The sequence below is a fragment of the Dreissena polymorpha genome, chromosome 3 (assembly GCF_020536995.1).
Source record: "Dreissena polymorpha isolate Duluth1 chromosome 3, UMN_Dpol_1.0, whole genome shotgun sequence".
Classification (NCBI taxonomy): Eukaryota; Metazoa; Mollusca; class Bivalvia; order Myida; family Dreissenidae; genus Dreissena; species Dreissena polymorpha.
In genome coordinates, this window is record NC_068357.1 from 135,957,744 (window position 1) to 135,976,394 (window position 18,651).

Consider the following 18,651-nt stretch of genomic DNA (forward strand, 5'->3'; position numbering starts at 1 on the left):
GTGAAAGATAAAATAGATCTTCCAGATTGTAAAGTCAAGCTGTTATCTTTCAGAAAATGATTTGCCTCAAGCAATTGAGCAGCCATCAATGGACAGTACTGCCGAGCTGTCGACAGAAACTGTCAGTCATCATTTGCAGCCTCCAGACAGGCCTTCAGGTCAAAGAGACTCTGACATGAAATCAGCCAATGGTATGTTTGTGTGTGTGTGTGTTTATGTAGCACACCAAACATGCTACATATTAAGCTATCTTGTAGTTAATCATCTGATGGAATCAGTTTTCTGGCTAATAGCTGTTTAAATTCATGTAAAGAATGCTGTAGCAAAAGCCCATTGATAATTATGTTGAACACATCTGCTTGTTGTGAAAGATCAAATAGATGTTTCAGATGGTAAAATCGAGCTGTTATCTTTCAGAAAATGATTTGCCTCCAGGGATAGATGAGCAATCAAAGGACTAGCGCTGAGCTGTCGACAGAAACCATCAGTCATCATTTGCAGACTCCTGACCAGCCTTCGGCTAAAAGAGACTCTGATATGGAATCAGAAAATGGTATGTTTGTGTGTGTGTGTGTGTGTGTTTATGTAGCACACCAAAAGTGCTACATATTAAGTAATCTTGAAGTTAATCACCTGATGGAATCAGTTTTCCGACTTATAGCTGTTTAAGTTTAATCAAATTCATTTGAAGAATGCTGCAGCAACAGCACAAGACAATTTGTTTAATTGTTTAATAAAGCATATGTACATGTTTATTTATATTGCATTCATATGCACATGACCAGCCTTTATCTTGTCTATTATCTCGATCTACTCAGTAATCGAGAACTGTTTACGTTTGCGTGTGACAGTATTGCTTTTAGCCATTTTTGTGATGTATTTCGTGTACTGAGACAGAATGACCAGTCTTCTGCTTTAGTTAGCAAATTCTCAGATTCAAAGATATTATTTAGTTATCATGCTATTCAGATTTTCGGAAGCCATAGGTGCGATATACCGGTTAGCACGATATACCGGTCAGCGCAATACACCTGTCAGTGATATATTGACATTGCAGTGTTATTTAAACAATCTTGGTAAAGTTCCACCAGACGGTGTTCCATCATTTTCATGCCAAATATCGAAGCCTTAGACTTTGCAGTTTAGGAGATTGTTTTCTCCTTTGGGTTGGCATGGCAACCAGAGTTATGCATGGGGTGCAATTCTAAAAAGAACACTTGCCAATTTACATCAAGATCGGTTTAGTAGGAGATGTCATTTAAGTAAAAATGTTGACACACCACCCACCCACAACAACTGAAAAAGACATGTCATAATAGCAATGGCAAGCTAATAAATTACAGTTTTTTTCAACAATTGGGAATTTAGGGGTAAGAATTGGGAAAAACTATGCATATTTGGCATTGGGAAAGGGTCCGACTATCGAATCTATGAAGGCAGTAAAAACAGGCCTCAGGCAATGCATCAGGCAGTTGGAGAACGGCCAAATTTCAGGACAGACAGATCATGTAGTAGTTGGGGTGTAAAAAGGGCCATTTAGAGGAAACATTTCTTTATTTATAAGTACCTTTTTCCTCCATGGATATGGTCCTGCACCATAATTATACACAACTTCTTCTCCTGGCAGAATGTCACGGAGGGCAACGAAATACAAGCTTGGTAGACCCTCCTCCTCAAAGCACTGCACTTTGCAATTGGGGTGGGAGGAGTCATTTACAAGCCTTCCAAAACTGCCATCTTCCGTAGTTCCATCACACCTAATTGAAAGAGAAATAAACAATATAACTTATAAAGATTTGTACAAGTTAATCAATATATATATTTAAGCATATATTTTATAAAATATATATAAATATTTAATATTTATATGCAAGTCACTACAGTGGCACATACACTATGTCAGTCATGAAATTGGCATACACACTAGGCATGTCACTACACTGGCATACAAACTATGGAAGTTACTACATTGGCATACAAACTATGCAAGTCACTACAGTGGCACACACACTATGTAAGTTATAAAATATTAACAAGAGCGCCGCATGACGGAGCAATATACGCCCGATTCGTGTGCCATTGGAGATGATACACTGATGATTGATGTATTTGTTTTGGAAATAAGCAAAAAAAACAACAACAACTTATATAACTGATATATTCATATATATGCATTGATATCAACTTGAACTAGAGCTTTGTCACTGAATGTGACTTATACCCCCATACCACTTTGACGCAGGATAAAAAGTTGTTTAAAAGTTTCGGATGAATACAATTTGAATTAGAGTCCGGACAAAGTGGCGCCGTTGAAAATGCACTAATTGACCCTATGACCTAGTTCTTGACCCGACATGACCCATATTCGAACTTGACCTAGATATCAACTAGATGCAACTACTGACCAAGTTTGGTAAAGATCGGATGAATACAATTTGAATAAGAGTCCGGACAAAGTGGCGCTGTTGAAAATGGACTAATTGACCCTATGACCTAGTTTTTTACCTGGCATGACCCATATTCGAACTTGGCCTAGATATCAACTAGATGCAACTACTGACCAAGTTTGGTGAAGATAAGATTTATACAATTTGAATTAGAGTCCGGACAAAGTAAAATGCACTAATTGACCCTTTGACCTAGTTTTTGACCCAGCATGACCCATATTCGGACTTGACCTAGATATCAACTAGATGCAACTACTGACCAAGTTTGGTGAAGATCGGATGAATACAATTTGAATTAGAGTCCGGACAAAGTGGCGCCGTTGAAAATGCACTAATTGACCCTATGACCTAGTTTTTGACCCGGCATGACCCATATTCGAACTTGGCCTATATATCAACTAGATGCAACTGCTGACCAAGTTTGGTGAAGATCGGATGAATACAATTTGAAATAGAGTCCGGACAAAGTGGCCCCTTTGAAAATGCACTTATTGACCCTATGACCTAGTTTTTGACCCGGCATGACCCATATTCGAACTTGGCCTAGATATCAACTAGATGCAACTGCTGACCAAGTTTGGTGAAGATCGGATGAATACAATTTGAATTAGAGTCCGGACAAAGTGATGCCTTCCGCCCGCCGCCCGCCCGCCGCCCGCCCGCCCGCCAAGGGGTTTCACATAATACGTCCCGTATTTTATACGGGCGTATAAAAAACATTGACAGAAATACTATGCAAGTCACTTCAGTGGCACACACACTATGTAAATCATTAATTGGCATACACACTAGGCAAGTCACTACACTGGCATAAAATGTATTGAAGTTACTACATTGGCATACAAACTATGCAAGTCACTTCAGTGGCACACACACTATGTAAGTTATGAAATTGGCATATGCACTAGGCAAGTCACTACATTGGTATACAAACTATGCAAGTCATTACAGTGGCACACACACTATGTAAGTCATGAAATTGGCATACGCACTAGGCAAGTCACTACATTGGTATACAAACTATGCAAGTCACTTCAGTGACACACACTATGTAAGTTATAAACCATTGAACTTGTTTAATTTTCAGGTACTAAATCAAATCTTACAGTAACTTAGTAAGACAATAAATGCAATTATTGAACAAATACTGTGAAACCATTATTAATCGTCAGGCATTAATTTTCATAAATTTCGTCAGTCGACCAATCGGCGAATTTAAGATCCTAACGAACAATCATGCTCTATGTTTGAACAAAAACAAACACTAAGTTGAACAATATTTTAAAACTTTACCGTAGACATGAGGCATTAAATTCAAACATAATCCATGCACACATTCACTGCTGTTTCGTAATCAAGATTAATCCGGTTTTGACACAAAGGGATGTAGATTACACAAGGTACTTAACTGACACGTGACACTTCTTTAAAACGCGTGTGCATTACAGCTGTATCGAATGCGTTGACTTCGTTTATGTAGAATGGTAATGAATTAGCGCTAATTGTTTATAACTTTATTACCCATTAGGTGCATTGTGTTTTTCAGGGGTGTTGCATATTAGCCATCACGCAGCGAATGCCGATGAAAGACAATAAACCAAATGAAAAGATGACAATGTGTGATCAACATGCGTATTTATCACAAATTAATAAAGAATATTTTAATTGCTGTTTGTTGTTTGATTGTTTGCGTTTAACCACACTTATTACTATTTTATATGTATCAATTTATTTATTTTTGAATTATTGACATTATTGATTTATATACCGGTAGTTTACTTTTTAAGAACAAACACACACATAGAGTTTCTAATTTTAATGTTGATATCAGAATAAAAAAGCATTTTATTTGAAAAAAAAACACTTAACAAACTGGAACCTCTTTCGTATAACACAAACAGTTTTAAAACGGTATTGACAGCATTTTAATAAAAATCATACCAACTAGAACACGTACCCAATTGGCAATTGGCTTCGTTGTTACAAACACTCGTTAACGGTTATTCGATCCCACTTGTCCGTTAATCATAACAATGAACGTGTTAATGGCATACATTAAGAGGGTCCATTACTATCCCTTGATAACAAAAGACTAGTTAATTGGCATGTGACAAACAGGCCCCACCTCCTGCAGTGATTCTCAAGTGTGTTCCCGCATTCGTACCACGATTTTTCGCAACTGCGATTGATCATGAATATGTCTTACACACAAATCGGATATTGACTGACGCATTTTTTTAAAATTCAAAATCAGAAATCGGCGAATTTAAGTGCTGACGAAATCGTCATTTTTATAAAAATGACGAAATTTTGTGCTGTCGAAAATAAATGGTTTCACAGTAAACTAAAACTTAACATTCTTTGAAAAGCTGTTGAACCTTTTTATTTTACAGCGTCTTTATATGATTTTAAATACATGTTGAAGAATCAAGGCAACAAAAGTTGGTGAGCATAGTTTGTGCGTTAATTAATTAAAGATTAGGGCACAAGGGTTCCCTGATGCTTAAAAGCGCCTGGGGAAATGCCTGATATCCTACCTAAAGTTCCATTGTGAGGGCATAATAAACATAACACAATTTGTCATTGCATCCAACTCTGAAGCGAAATAAGCAAATCAAAATTATCCATGGTCAGTCTTTCCGAAATACCGTCGGTCCTCAGATTTTTCCGATAATAATTTGGAAAATCCGGAAATGATTCTAATATTGCCGGACCTCGTGTCTGGTAATAAAATTATGGCAAAATTTGGAATTCCATAAGCTATTTCCAGAAAAGTGTCAATGCAAAAGTGGGAATTTACCGAGTTATTTATGAATACTAGTGCTGCAACAATACGCCAAAACCCGTATTGCAATATATTGTCAGTTCAAAAACCCGTATTGCAATATATCGCAATATATTGCTAACTTGTACCAAAATTATAACTTGCCAATTACCCGATAATCCTGTATATTCCAGTTTTAAAGCAAATTTTGGTAAATATTTACTATACCGGTAAATGTGCTCAAGAATAACAAGAAACACAAACATTCGCAACTTTTTTTAAGTATCAAATACATTTTGGCATTTGTTACTATTTAAAGATGTGATGAAATAACGTCCAACCAGGGCGTTTTTTTTTCGCTGAACACGCTTAATTCATCTGACGTGATGTTCCCGTTTTTATACAACACAAAATACACCCATACTTTCCATGCCACGTTCTACATGTCTGTATAATTTTTGCGTGCTTTTTATTGAGACAAAGAATAAAGCACTTTTTATTTGACGCTATAATTTTTTATTGTCGCATTAGCATTAAAATTTTGAAGCGTATTTCCGAAATTTGGATTACAAATTCAATAATGCTCAATTCAGAATCGAACGAAACATTTACAGCTGTGCGCAATTAATTCAACAGTAATCTGTTCAAAAGCATCGAACGAATGCTCCAATGTAACAACACTACTCCGTATAATATACTTTTCAGAATGCTATTTTTACGAAAAAAACTATTTACACTGCTTTGTTTTGTTTACCTTGATATCATTATTTTGGATGGCTTTTCTGGACGAAATGTGAATGAATTTTTGTAAAATTTTCGTACCGGTATGATGAAAATCGTATCGCAATACAATATGCGGATTGCGTATTGCGATATATACCGATATACCGGTATATTGTTGCAGCACTAATGAATACTCCAATCATGTAAAACATTTTTTCATTGGTTACATTTCTTGAATGACGTACGTGAATATACGGTATCCGAAGATTTTTGCTGTGTCGTCAATGCAAATTACACACTACGTCATTACTATATGAGAAGATTCGCAAAGGGAGAGAATCGATACCATATACTTTTGGTTCCCGTTATATCCGATTAATTCGTAAGCAAGCAGGGCATTAACACAGGTCATTGTGATCTTCCCGCGATCACAGGAGTTCGAAGGAAAACAGAGTATCCAGATATATAACTGGTGATTTTGTTTTCATTTTATTTTTTAATATCTTAAAACGTTTTAATTAAAATTTGGTGAAGGAGCAAACAAAACAAACTCTCATGATGATCAAACTCAGCACTGCAGACGTTACAGCTTATGACCCTTCAGCAGCTGTAGACAAATGGCTGTTAAGATTCGATGGTTTTATGTAAAATTAAATATTTAATGAGGTTTTTACGTAACAAACTCACACCTACATACACGACCAACAACGTTTTCTACCATAATTAAAAAAAAATCATCCAAATAATTCACTCAAAAGCATTGGGATTGACTTTAAGACTAGTATAGTATTATAAGGTATGCTAGCCTACAACAGCTTAGCAAAAAGATTAAGCATTGTATGCTCATGATACATGGAGATGGTCTTCGTTGACTTAATTATTAGCGCCCACCCAAGGCTATGACTGATGGGTATCCAAGGAAAGAAGATTAGTCAGAGGATGTGTATTCAGTAGAGGATCCAGATATCCAGGATGAAGAGACAAATGCTAAAGAAATCTTGGCAATTCTGAATGATTAAATGCACGATTTGTGATAATATTAAAATATTGTTAAAAATGTCATCTTTGTCTTTCGTCGTCATTAATTACTTTTTGGGCCTGAAATAATCAGTCTGGGCCGGAAATGGCTGCATGATTATAGGACCTCATGGCCGGCAATAAATTATGATTTTGGGAAGGACTGCCATCATGGATTAAAAGCTCATTTTTAAATTACAATTACCATAACATAACAATATTTTGTGTAATATATTATATTACTAATATTAATATTAATAATAATGGATTTTTACAGTATGGTATATGAATTAGTTTTTTTCTATGACAGAATAAAGTATTTAAATACACTACAGAGAATATTGCAATTACATATACATGTAAGAAGATATTGGAATATAGTTGCAGCCTTTATTTCAAGTTTCACACTCAGCAATTATTTTAACATGTTTATCCATACAGGGTTTACAGAAAAAAACACAGTATTTCTGTTAAAAGATTTATACATACCAACACTTTTCCCCCTTGAAATGGAATTCAAACACATATGTGTCATCTCCATTTGGCTCCTTCCTTGTTAACCTTCCTTCATATTTTAGAAAAATATCCCCATTTTCAATGTGGGCATGTGTATGCACACATCTTCCTATAATTAAAGAACATTAAAACAATTATGCATTATTGTTATAATTACAATCTAGTGCAGAGGTTTTTCACCCAAATTTGTGATGACAGCCTAGCCTGGTAATTTTGTCAAAATTGTGAAATTTTAGAAACAATATAAACATGGTTGAGCAATAGGCACAGTTTTAAAATAATTGTGCAGATTGTACTTTGACCATTACCTTTATAAACATCTGCATTTTTATTGAGCCCAAGATCAAATAACTTATACATGAACATTTATACTCTAGAGTGTTCATTTATTTATTCCAGTTGTAAATGTTTAGCTCAGAATCGTGAAAAAAAACACTACTTTTGGAATTGTGAAGTATTCTGAAATAGGCCTCTGTTATTATAAGGTGAAAAAGCCCTCTATGGGTCTATGGTTTGGGGGAATATATCCCAATAAATTTGGAATAGGTGAAAAATAAGCATCCACGTAAATGCTCATCTTGGGGAAAAACAGGCTGTAAACAACTTTACCAAGAAAATAAAGGAACAATTATTGAATATAGGAATATTTTCCCCAAAATATAGGACATTTTGAAAATTTAAAACAGTGATTTACATGTGTTACATGTACATGACCATGTGGAGATGTTCGGAAGATGTCACTTTATCGCTTACTGTTGGTAACTAAACAGTGCCAAAATAAATTTGATACTAAAAAATTACTCCTATAAACAGGAATAAATTTTAAGGAAATTTGTGAAGGTAAAATTTTTGGCTGAAATTGGGGGAAAACTAACTACATGTATATACTTTCTTGTTGGAGGAACGATGCAGAATTTCGGTATGAAACGGAGATTGAGATGTATATCTTTGCACAGGATATTATTTGGACACAGTGTGTATGTAGAGCAGTGCTTACAAACTACTCCTATAAATATATATCAACCTAATATCGTTGAACATCCATTTACAATAGCATCGTTCCAACAAGTAAAGTAAAGTAGGAAGCTTTAACAGCTGCAAATTCATAAAACAGTGCAGATGATTATGCAAGAGTGACTTAATATAAAATATAAACATTATTTTACTTGATGCATTACAATAAAGTTAATAAAGACTTACAAGTAATGCTATTCCAGATCTAAAAACACTATCATTGTTCCAATTCCGATAGCAGCCCAGTGATTTTTTTTGCTCAAATTTACAGCCGAATTTCGGCTGCTTCCCAATCACAAAAATACACGTTTTTTCCCAAAATTCTGACCAAAATTTCCCAAAAAAGCCCAACTTCAAAAAAAAAAAAAAAAAAATTTTTTTTTTTTTTTTTTTTTTAGAAAGAAGTCTCATATAACTTAATTATGATTTCTTAAATCTAGGTCTCAACTTTATTTTTTAAACATCTTACAAAATATATCATTTGAATTTAGTCATTTTTGTCCATAAATCATTCCCAAACTTGCCACTTTTATTGATTAAAAAAAAACAATTTGACCAGACTCCTTTTCTAGAAAACACCCTGAACATGCACTTAAAAACAATATCCCTTCTGTTACTAGAGTTGCGACACCTTAAGGGTTTCGCGGGATGGAATGAGTGGGAACTAAAAAAATGTGGGTTCGAAAATTTTGGGTAAGAAAATGTGGGAACACAAATTTTGGGTACTAAACAAATGTGGGTACGAACATTTTGGTTACGAAAAAAAATGTGGGTACGAAAATTGTGGGTACAATGGGTCAATGATAAGGTTTTAGTATGGCGGACGCCGGACGGCGAAAAGACACGACACGACACGATGAGCTAGCTATGACAATACCTCAGGTATTCTCCGAAAACAGCCGATCGCATATGCATAAGTCAGTGAGTAATACTCAACAAGACTATTGTCAAGCAAATTATTTTGTCCCCTACCGGCTCCACCATTGTCAGAATTTATTTTATTTTTTTATTTATTGCCATAGAAACCAGAATTTTTTACATAGGAGCAAAATGAAATCACGTGCATAATGTCCTTATTGCCATCTATCCATGTTTCAAGTTTCATGAAAAAATATTAAGAACTTTTAAAGTTATCGCAGGATTCAGAAAAGTGTGACAGACTGACTGACTGACTGACGGACACACAGAGCACAAACCATAAATCCCCTCCGGTAAAACCGGTAGTGGACTAATAAAAGCTAGGCACGGCGTATAAAATCAGAACCACTGGGTCGAATCTGCTGAAACTTGGCCACATTATAGATTATAGTCCAAACAAGCTACAGAATGAGCGTTTTTAGACCTGACAGCGTAAAACATTAACCAATAATGAACAGCACAAAATGGGTCATTTTGTACAAAAAATGTAAACTTTGAGTGGCATTTAATGACCTTTAGACATCAGAAAGTTGCAAATTTTTAATATTCTGCACACTTCGACTTGTTTTTTTTTACAAATTTAGAAGCATTTATGCTTGGGATGTATATAAACCCTGTTATTCAGTGTCAAATTTTGCCAAAAATCACAATACAATCCCAAAAATGGCTAAGCAGCAATGCCCCTTTAACATTATTCCTTATATTTAATTGTATTGTTTAAAAAGATAACTGTGTATATTTTATTATAATGGCTCTGTATATCACACATGATAGGCCACTACTGGGGCTTGAACCCAGAACTCATCTCACATTGTAAGATGCGTTTTTCAATTAAACTACAATGACTGTATCTTGTGAAGTAGAGCCAACATACACCCACATACCGGTAAGTGAAAAAATCATTCTGTCCATATATTTGTACTGGGCAATAGTGAAAGTGAAAGTCTTTTTCCAGGTTTTCCCTGATTTCCAGGTTGGCTGGGAACCATGTTTAACTATGATAAAATGTTCTTTAGATGCCATGTGTATTAATATAATAGGTCTATTTTTCTGAGATATTAATGAAAATGCCTTTGGGTATGTGGCGAATATTAAACAAATCTGCAACTTGATATATGGTGCTAACACGGTAAAATTGTATGAGCCCAAATTATAATAGATGAATGCGTATTATGCTTCTCAGCTTATACTATGACGACATGTTCATACAATGCCATTTTCATTAATATACATGTATATGCCAAATTTAATGAAAAAGACTTGAAAATGTGTGTCGCAAGATACCAAGTAAGAAAAAAAAACAGCATTTTTATGTAGGGTCATCACACGGTAAAATTATTTATGCCCAAAATAATAATAGATGAATGCATATTAGGCTTCAATGTTGCTTATACTAGGACTACTGGTTCATACGATGCCATTTTTATAAATATCTATGCCAAATGTAATGAAATAGACATGAAAATGTGTGTTGCCAGGTACCAAGTAAGAAAAAAATCAGCATTTTTATCTAGGGTCTTCACACGGTTAAATTATTTGTGCACAAATAATAATAGATGAATGCATATTAGGCTTCAATGTTGCTTATACTATGACTACTGGTTCATACGATGCCATTTTTATAAATATCTATGCCAAATTTAATGAAATAGACTTGAAAATGTGTGTCGCCAGGTACCAAATAAGAAAAAAATCTGCATTTTTATATAGGGTCTTCACACAGTAAAATTATTTGTGCCCAAGTAATAATAGATGAATGCATATTAGGCTTCAATGTTGCTTATACTATGACTACTGGTTCATACGATGCCAATTTTATAAATATCTATGCCAAATTTAATGAAATAGACTTGAAAATGTGTGTCGCCATGTACCAAGTAAGAAAAAAATCAGCATTTTTATGTAGGGTCTTCACACAGTAAAATTATTTGTGCCCAAATAAGAATAGATGAATGCATATTAGGCTTCAATGTTGCTTATACTATGACTACTGGTTCATACGATGCCAATTTTATAAATATCTATGCCAAATTTAATGAAATAGACTTGAAAATGTGTGTCGCCAGGTACCAAGTAAGAAAAAAGTCAGCATTTTTATGTAGGGTCTTCACACAGTAAAATTATTTGTGCCCAAATAAGAATAGATGAATGCATATTAGGCTTCAATGTTGCTTATACTATGACTAAATGGTTCATACGATACCATTTTTATAAATGTCTATGCCAAATTTAATGAAATAGACTTGAAAATGCGATTCGCCAGGTACCAAGTAAGAAAAAAATCTGCATTTTTATGTAGGGTCTTCACACGGTAAAATTATTTGTTCCCAAATAATAATAGATGAATGCATATTAGGCTTCAATGTTGCTTATACTGCAGGGGTGGCGAAATCTCAAAAAACTAAACTTGTCCACGGACAACCATTTAGGAAATTTAACTTGTCCGTTGCTGAACAACACTTGTCCGTTAATGTTTATATAAATTATAAACGCATTTATTGATTAATGTAAAACACTGTGGAATATACCAAAATGAGTATGATTTTCTTATTTTGTTTATAGTTGTATTTCAATAGTACATTCATTATAGCAGTATATTATAAACAATATAAAGACTTTCTAAAACTTTTAATCTTGCAAAGCTAGTGTAATTAAAACATGTGTTGAACATAGTACATCGTAATCTTAACAAATTAAACTAGTCCAATATGTGGACCTCATCAGACCAGGGCTCGAAATTAACACTCGCACACTCGCAAAATGCGAGTGAAAAATACTGATTGCGAGTTAAGTTTTAAGCCACTAGTATTTTTTTGCGAGTAAAGAAATAGTGGGAAAAAAACTAGTAATATAAATGCACTCAACGTCATGAACGCTAAACTGTAGGTCAATTTATAGAACGTCTATGTATGCAGAAGCGCGCACCTTGTATGTAGACTGGTATACTTATAGTACAGATACGCGGATAGTATTGGAACAAAGAACGTTAAACAGTTGACTATTCACATTTGTTCATTGAAATTGCACAGACATGGCGTCGAAGCCAAACATAATTAGTTTCATTTTGCCTACAGACGGAAATAAAAATACAAAAGATAAAGTTAACCGTTGATTTGTATTTTGGTGACGTCGCACTCAACACACAATATCATAGCTGTTTTTTTTCAATATTTGAAAACCCATTAAAAATATCCCAAACTAACACTTAAACTTTGTTTTCTGAGTGAACACACTGCAAAATTTGCGAGTCTGTTTTTGATTTTGCGAGTTGGTAATAAAGCAGCTCGCAATGTTTTGCAAGTAGAAAAAAAAGTTAATTTTGAGCCCTGTCAGACTGAGGCTCCGTTACTGGTAGCAATTTGATTATCATCAACTGGTACATGTGTAATCATTGAAAATCTGTTAGCCAAGTTTCTTGAAAAGTTCTGGTGCGTTTACTTAGATAATATTTTTTATCATAATCTTTCTTAGTTTTTTTGGGAGGTGGACTGCTCAAAGCTTCGGGTTTCTGCTCCGTTGTTGAAGATTAAAAAAAAAAGTTCCATTTTTTACCATTAAAGTCGTCTTAAATAACAAGGTAGACCGTGTTTTGATTATCTTACTTTGATACTTTTTATTTCCGTCTGATTGTAAAAATAAAGAAACCAGTCTGTACACTGTCTAACAGTCGGGCCAAATGTTTAAAATGCGGCATGCTCCTGGTCTCTTATAGAATTAGGGAGATCACTGCGCAGGAGAGTGCCCGTATTAAAACTTGATTGCTCCGCAAATAGCACTGACAATGTAATCGCATGTCAAAATCCGGTTTTGTAAAACTTAATTACAGCTTTAATACAATGTATTTTTTTTGTATACCTGGACCCGACTTTTAAAAAACTTGTTGTCCACGGACAACTTAATTAAAAAAAATCAGTTGCCCAGACAAGCAAATGTACGACTCGGGCAACTCGGACATTTGATTTCGCCACCCCTGATACTATGACGATATGTTCATAACTTCATACAATGCCATTTTTATTAATATATATGCCAAATTTAATGAAATAGAAATGAAAATGTGTGTCGCCAGGTACCAAGTAAGAAAAAAATCAGCATTTTTATGTAGGGTCTTCACATGGTAAAATTATTTGTGCCAAAAATAATAACAGATGAATGCATATTAGGCTTCAATGTTGCTTATACTATGACTACTGGTTCATACAATGCCATTTTTTAAAATATCTATGCCAAATTTAATGAAATAGACTTGAAAATGTGTGTCGCCAGGTACCAAGTAAGAAAAAAATCAGCATTTTTATGTAGGGTCTTCACACGGTAAAATTATTTGTGCCCAAATAATAATAGATGAATGCATATTAGGCTTCAATGTTGCTTATACTATGACTACTGGTTCATACGATGCCAGTTTTATAAATATCTATGCCAAATTAAATGAAATAGACTTGAAAATGTGTGTCGCCAGGTACCAAATAAGAAAAAAATCAGCATTTTTATGTAGGATCTTCACACGGTAAAATTGTTTGTGCACAAATAATAATACATGTAGATGAATGCATATTAGGCTTCAATGTTGCTTATACTATTACTATGACTACTGGTTCATACGATGCCATTTTTAAAATATCTATGCCAAATTTAATGAAAAAGACTTGAAAATGTGTGTCGCCAGGTACCAAGTAAGAAAAAAATCAGTATTTTTATGTAGGGTAAAATTATTTGTGCCCAATTAATAATAGATGAATGCATATTAGGCTTCAATGTTGCTTATACTATGACTACTGGTTCATACGATACCATTTTTATAAATATCTATGCCAAATTTAATGAAATAGACTTGAAAATGTGATTCGCCAGGTACCAAGTAAGAAAAAAATCCGCATTTTTATGTAGGGTCTTCACACGGTAAAATTATTTGTTCCCAAATAATAATAGATGATGCATATTAGGCTTCAATGTTGCATATACTATGACGATATGTTCATACAATGCCACTTTTATTAATATATATGCCAAATTTAATGAAATAGAATTAAAAATGTGTGTCGCCAGGTACCAAGTAAGAAAAAAATCAGCATTTTTATGTAGGGTCTTCACATGGTAAAATTATTTGTGCCCAAATAATAATAGATGAATGCATATTAGGCTTCAATGTTGCTTATACTATGACTCCTGGTTCATACGATCCCAATTTTATAAATATCTATGGCAAATTAAATGAAATAGACATGAAAATGTGTGTCGCCAGGTACCAAGTAAGAAAAAAATCAGCATTTTTATGTAGGGTCTTCACACAGTAAAATTATTTGTGCCCAAATAATAATAGATAAATGCATATTAGGCTTCAATGCAGGGTTGGCATATTGACCTGTTTTGGCATCAACAAGCTTTATCAATTGGCCCTCAAATTTTGCACATAAACGCTACACGATCAACCAATATGCCTTTTCATTTCAAGTTGGAAAGCAATTTAGCCCTTATTCGGCCATAATAGGGTGGAGGATCGATTTAAAATACAACTATTCCAGATACAAAAATATTAATTCATTTATTTAATGCACTTATTTTCTTCTCTTTTGCTACGAAATGACCAGTCATATTTTGCACTAGCAGATAATATTTCTTTTTTTACATATGAAAGGTAAAAAGAAATTCAAGCAGCATTTTATAATATAAATTTAAAAATGCACTAAATCATGCACTTAAAAACAATATTATTGTGATTCTGTTATTTATAATCATATTAATAATGCCTCATTTTTCTCCATTTTATGGTTTACTATCTATTTTTCCCAATTTTATGGTTTATCTTGCTTATTTCAGGGCTATAGATAACTTTTGAGTATATTGGGTAATTCACCCCCTGTTTTTGACAACAATTGGGTGTTTGTAAATTAAATAGTTTTAGCAAACCTTTTCACCCCCTTATTTTGAGCTTAATTGGGTTTTCACCTCCGGTTTTTTTAACTCAATAGGGTAATTTAGGGAATTACATATATAATATAATAAAAATATACTAAGGTTATTTAGGTTATTACGGTCATTATTTATACAAATGGAATTCAAAAAGGTACCTGTACATAACACCAAACAATTACTGAATTTCTTATCAAAGTTCATTCATATTTGCATTGAATAAGACCGAGTTCGTGAAAATCGCTGCACAATTGATGAAGTTATGGCTGTTCAAAGCGATGCACCCCGTTTTCGAGTCATTTTGAGTTGAATACCTTGAAAATAAAAGTATAAATCAGACGGGTCTATGAATAATTACAATAATACCCCAAAGATTGATAACCGCTGGAGAGACTTTTCTTCATAGGACGGCATATTAACTATCTGATATATTTTTGTACCGAAAATAACCAGTCTAAAAATACGCCAGTGTTCGTAAGAATTGCGTTTCGTGACGCAAGGTTTGTTACGGGAATTACGTTATTTAATTTTTATTTGCGTTTTTGTACGCTTTATTTTGAATTAAATTACGTTTTTGGTTATTTTAATTGCGAAATAACGCAAATACGCTTGTTATCTATAGCCCTGCTTATTTTCTGAATTCAAAAGGCACTGGCTTAAAAAAAACTGTCTATGCATGTAACTGTATATTGAAATCTCATTATGAGTGATTATAAATGCATGATAAAATTCTAACATGTTATGTTATAGATAAATCTATATTGTTTGTATTTTTCCTAAACATTATTAGCCACCGTTGTGGTCAAACATATTTTTTTGTTTTATTAATGACGTTGTTTCACAGATTACTGTAACAGAGCTACAGATTAGGTGCGCATTTGTGTAAATACCAGGGCTCACGCTGGGTTCAAATTTTAGGGAGAAGTGACTTCTCCCTAGACACTGATTTAGGGAGAAGTGAGGAGACTTTAGGGAGAAGTGGAGAGACTCGGACAAAGGGTTTGCTTGTAAGGGGTTACAACATACATATATGTGATAGTAATAATCGACACAACAGATAAATAACCATAATTTTACTAGCTCTTTATTCAATCCATTTTGATGTGAACATACATAGTGTAATAAAGACTTAAGTATTTCAAAGATGATAATTGAAGCAGTAGCCAACACAAATATTTATGTTTGAAATATGACATATGCCAGGGGTTTTTCTGCCTATTTTGGGAAAAGGAGTCTGACCAAATTGGGAATTTTGTATCAACAAAATTGGTCATTTGGGGAATTTTTGCTTCGATTAAACGGCTCATTTGGGAAAAAATTGTGAATTAATCATGCTTAAATAATTCAGTGGTTTAACAAATAAATTTGTTTTTATTTGTTATTTTGTCTTCTTTATATAAACAGATGCAATATTGGGCATGTTCAACGTTAATTCAAGTACTGCAGTTTTGTTTTTCAGTTACAGTTACACTCTGAGATAAGAACTGAACAGTCAAAACCTTATAGCAGATATTTTTGACCAAAACAAACACTGGTTAGTCACACAAATTATAAGACAATTCATTCTTAAAAAAAATTGGGAATGTTTATTATAATTTCGGTTTGGGATCGGGTCCGTTTGCTTTGGGAGTGCCTCCGTTTTCCGGAGGCGCAGACAGTGCTGAAAAATCCCTGTATGCTAAGCAGCTTTGTTAATTTGTGGTAAAAAAAAACGTTGTGATTATCAACACTTAAATTCGTTGCTTTGAATAACTTTGAGCCAATGTTTGTCAATGTCTGTCAACAATAATAATATTAATGAAAACAAAAATCTATATTGACAAATTTAAAGTCTAAACAATGATCAATGTCACCATGAAGTAACATCCAGTCTGAAGATTAAAATGAAACATAGTTATTGCTAATTATAGGATATATTTATTTTACAACACGTTATTTCAACTAATGTCAACAACGTTGACAGTTTTGTAAGGTCGTGAAAATATATGACAATATAAGAATTACATTTTACTTGGTGAGTGATAAATCCTCCTTCCAAACAAGCTCATTATTTGTTGAAATAACAACTGTCTGTCCCTATTCATGTTAAAATTCATCATGATTGAGGACAGACAGTGTTTTAAAGTTTAGAAATAAAATCCAAACACAAATATGATTTTCCATGCCGTAATTTGGGACTAAAAATTGACCGCATATTCGCATTAAAAAATAGATTAATTTTCAAATTTTAAAAGGTACTTTGAATTAAAAAAATCAATATTTTTGCACAAAAAAAAAATCATAGCCAAAGATTTCAGAAGTTTAAAAAAATCAATAGTGCTGAGTTTGATTTCATTCGAGTGTGATAGTGCCTAACCAAGCGTGACCTGAGCCGCGTGACCTCAGAGATAATCTTTCACAGCATGTGACTATCGTCTGCAACAAAAGGCTTATTAGTGATCTGATAACAAACCATGCCCTTTGGGCATAATTCATCGTTATCACATTAATTGATCAATTAATATGGCAACATCACCCCCGTGGATTATCCCTAATCAATATCAAATCAATAACACTTGAAAGACGTCAGTAAACTTCAATTATCACCCCACACGCACGTGACTGCATTCGAGTTGAACACTGACTTGACGTTCGCCGATTGGATAAGTTTGGAGGTTGGGAGAATCGGGGGCGGGGTCTACCTCAAATTACATGTCGCTCGATTGCGACACGCTTCGGGCAGTGACAGTGTGTATTGGAAAATGTAATCATACCTTGACATCCAGAAAACCGGATGTAAACAAATTCCGATGAAAGAGCGACTGGAAGTCGCTTTTTATCTACGATTTCTTACATTTTAGGCGACATTTGGCGTAGGGAAAGCGACTATGTCGCTCATGTCGCCCCCTAGCGCGAGCCCTGAAATACTCAATGTAAAATTGCCGATTACGCATAGAAAAATAAAACCATGCATTCCGAAACCCAATTGAAATTGTCGATTAGGCATATCATATTTTTCCTTTGCATAACGAGTAAATCTGTCCCGGAAATACCCTGGTCCGAAATACCCGGATTCTTTCCGCTTAAGCGCTTTCAGTATACGTGTTATTGTTGTGAAAATGTAGATGTTAATGTTATACTTGTTATGTACAAACTGACTTAAAATAAAATTTGTATTTGTATATTTGTATACCATGTGCTCAAGTGTTTTCAAATTCAGAATGACATTTCCCGGTATTTTAAAATATTCTGGCTTGTGTTGTTAACAAATTGTAGTGTAAATACAAACTCAAAGTAAATATTTAAAACTACCCGATTCACACTGAAATCAGTTTTATAATCCACCAGACGTATGTTGTT

The 18,651-nt window shown here is 34.0% G+C and overlaps 2 protein-coding genes and 1 long non-coding RNA gene across 7 annotated transcripts in view; 1 reads left to right on the plus strand and 2 right to left on the minus strand.

Annotated features, from left to right (window-relative positions):
• LOC127871587 (uncharacterized) overlaps nucleotides 1-7,572 on the minus strand; it is a 43,751-nt gene extending 36,179 nt beyond the window's left edge. Inside the window, exons 1-2 of the mRNA XM_052414661.1 lie at nucleotides 7,441-7,572; nucleotides 1,568-1,757 (exon numbers count right to left, since the gene is read on the minus strand). The gene's annotated coding sequence lies outside the window, so the exon portion shown is untranslated. The remainder of the gene's footprint in view (nucleotides 1-1,567; nucleotides 1,758-7,440) is intronic.
• LOC127871588 (cytadherence high molecular weight protein 1-like) overlaps nucleotides 1-18,651 on the plus strand; it is a 67,817-nt gene that overhangs the window by 379 nt on the left and 48,787 nt on the right. For 2 of the 5 annotated variants that reach the window (XM_052414675.1, XM_052414672.1), the window contains exon 2: nucleotides 54-191. The exons of the other annotated variants lie outside the window; for them this stretch is intronic. The gene's annotated coding sequence lies outside the window, so the exon portion shown is untranslated. The remainder of the gene's footprint in view (nucleotides 1-53; nucleotides 192-18,651) is intronic. 5 annotated transcript variants of the gene reach the window in all.
• On the minus strand, nucleotides 2,145-3,091 carry LOC127871592 (uncharacterized). Its single transcript, XR_008045465.1, has 2 exons — nucleotides 2,796-3,091; nucleotides 2,145-2,639 (listed from the first exon to the last, which is right to left on the minus strand). It is a non-coding gene; the product is annotated as an uncharacterized LOC127871592 (long non-coding RNA).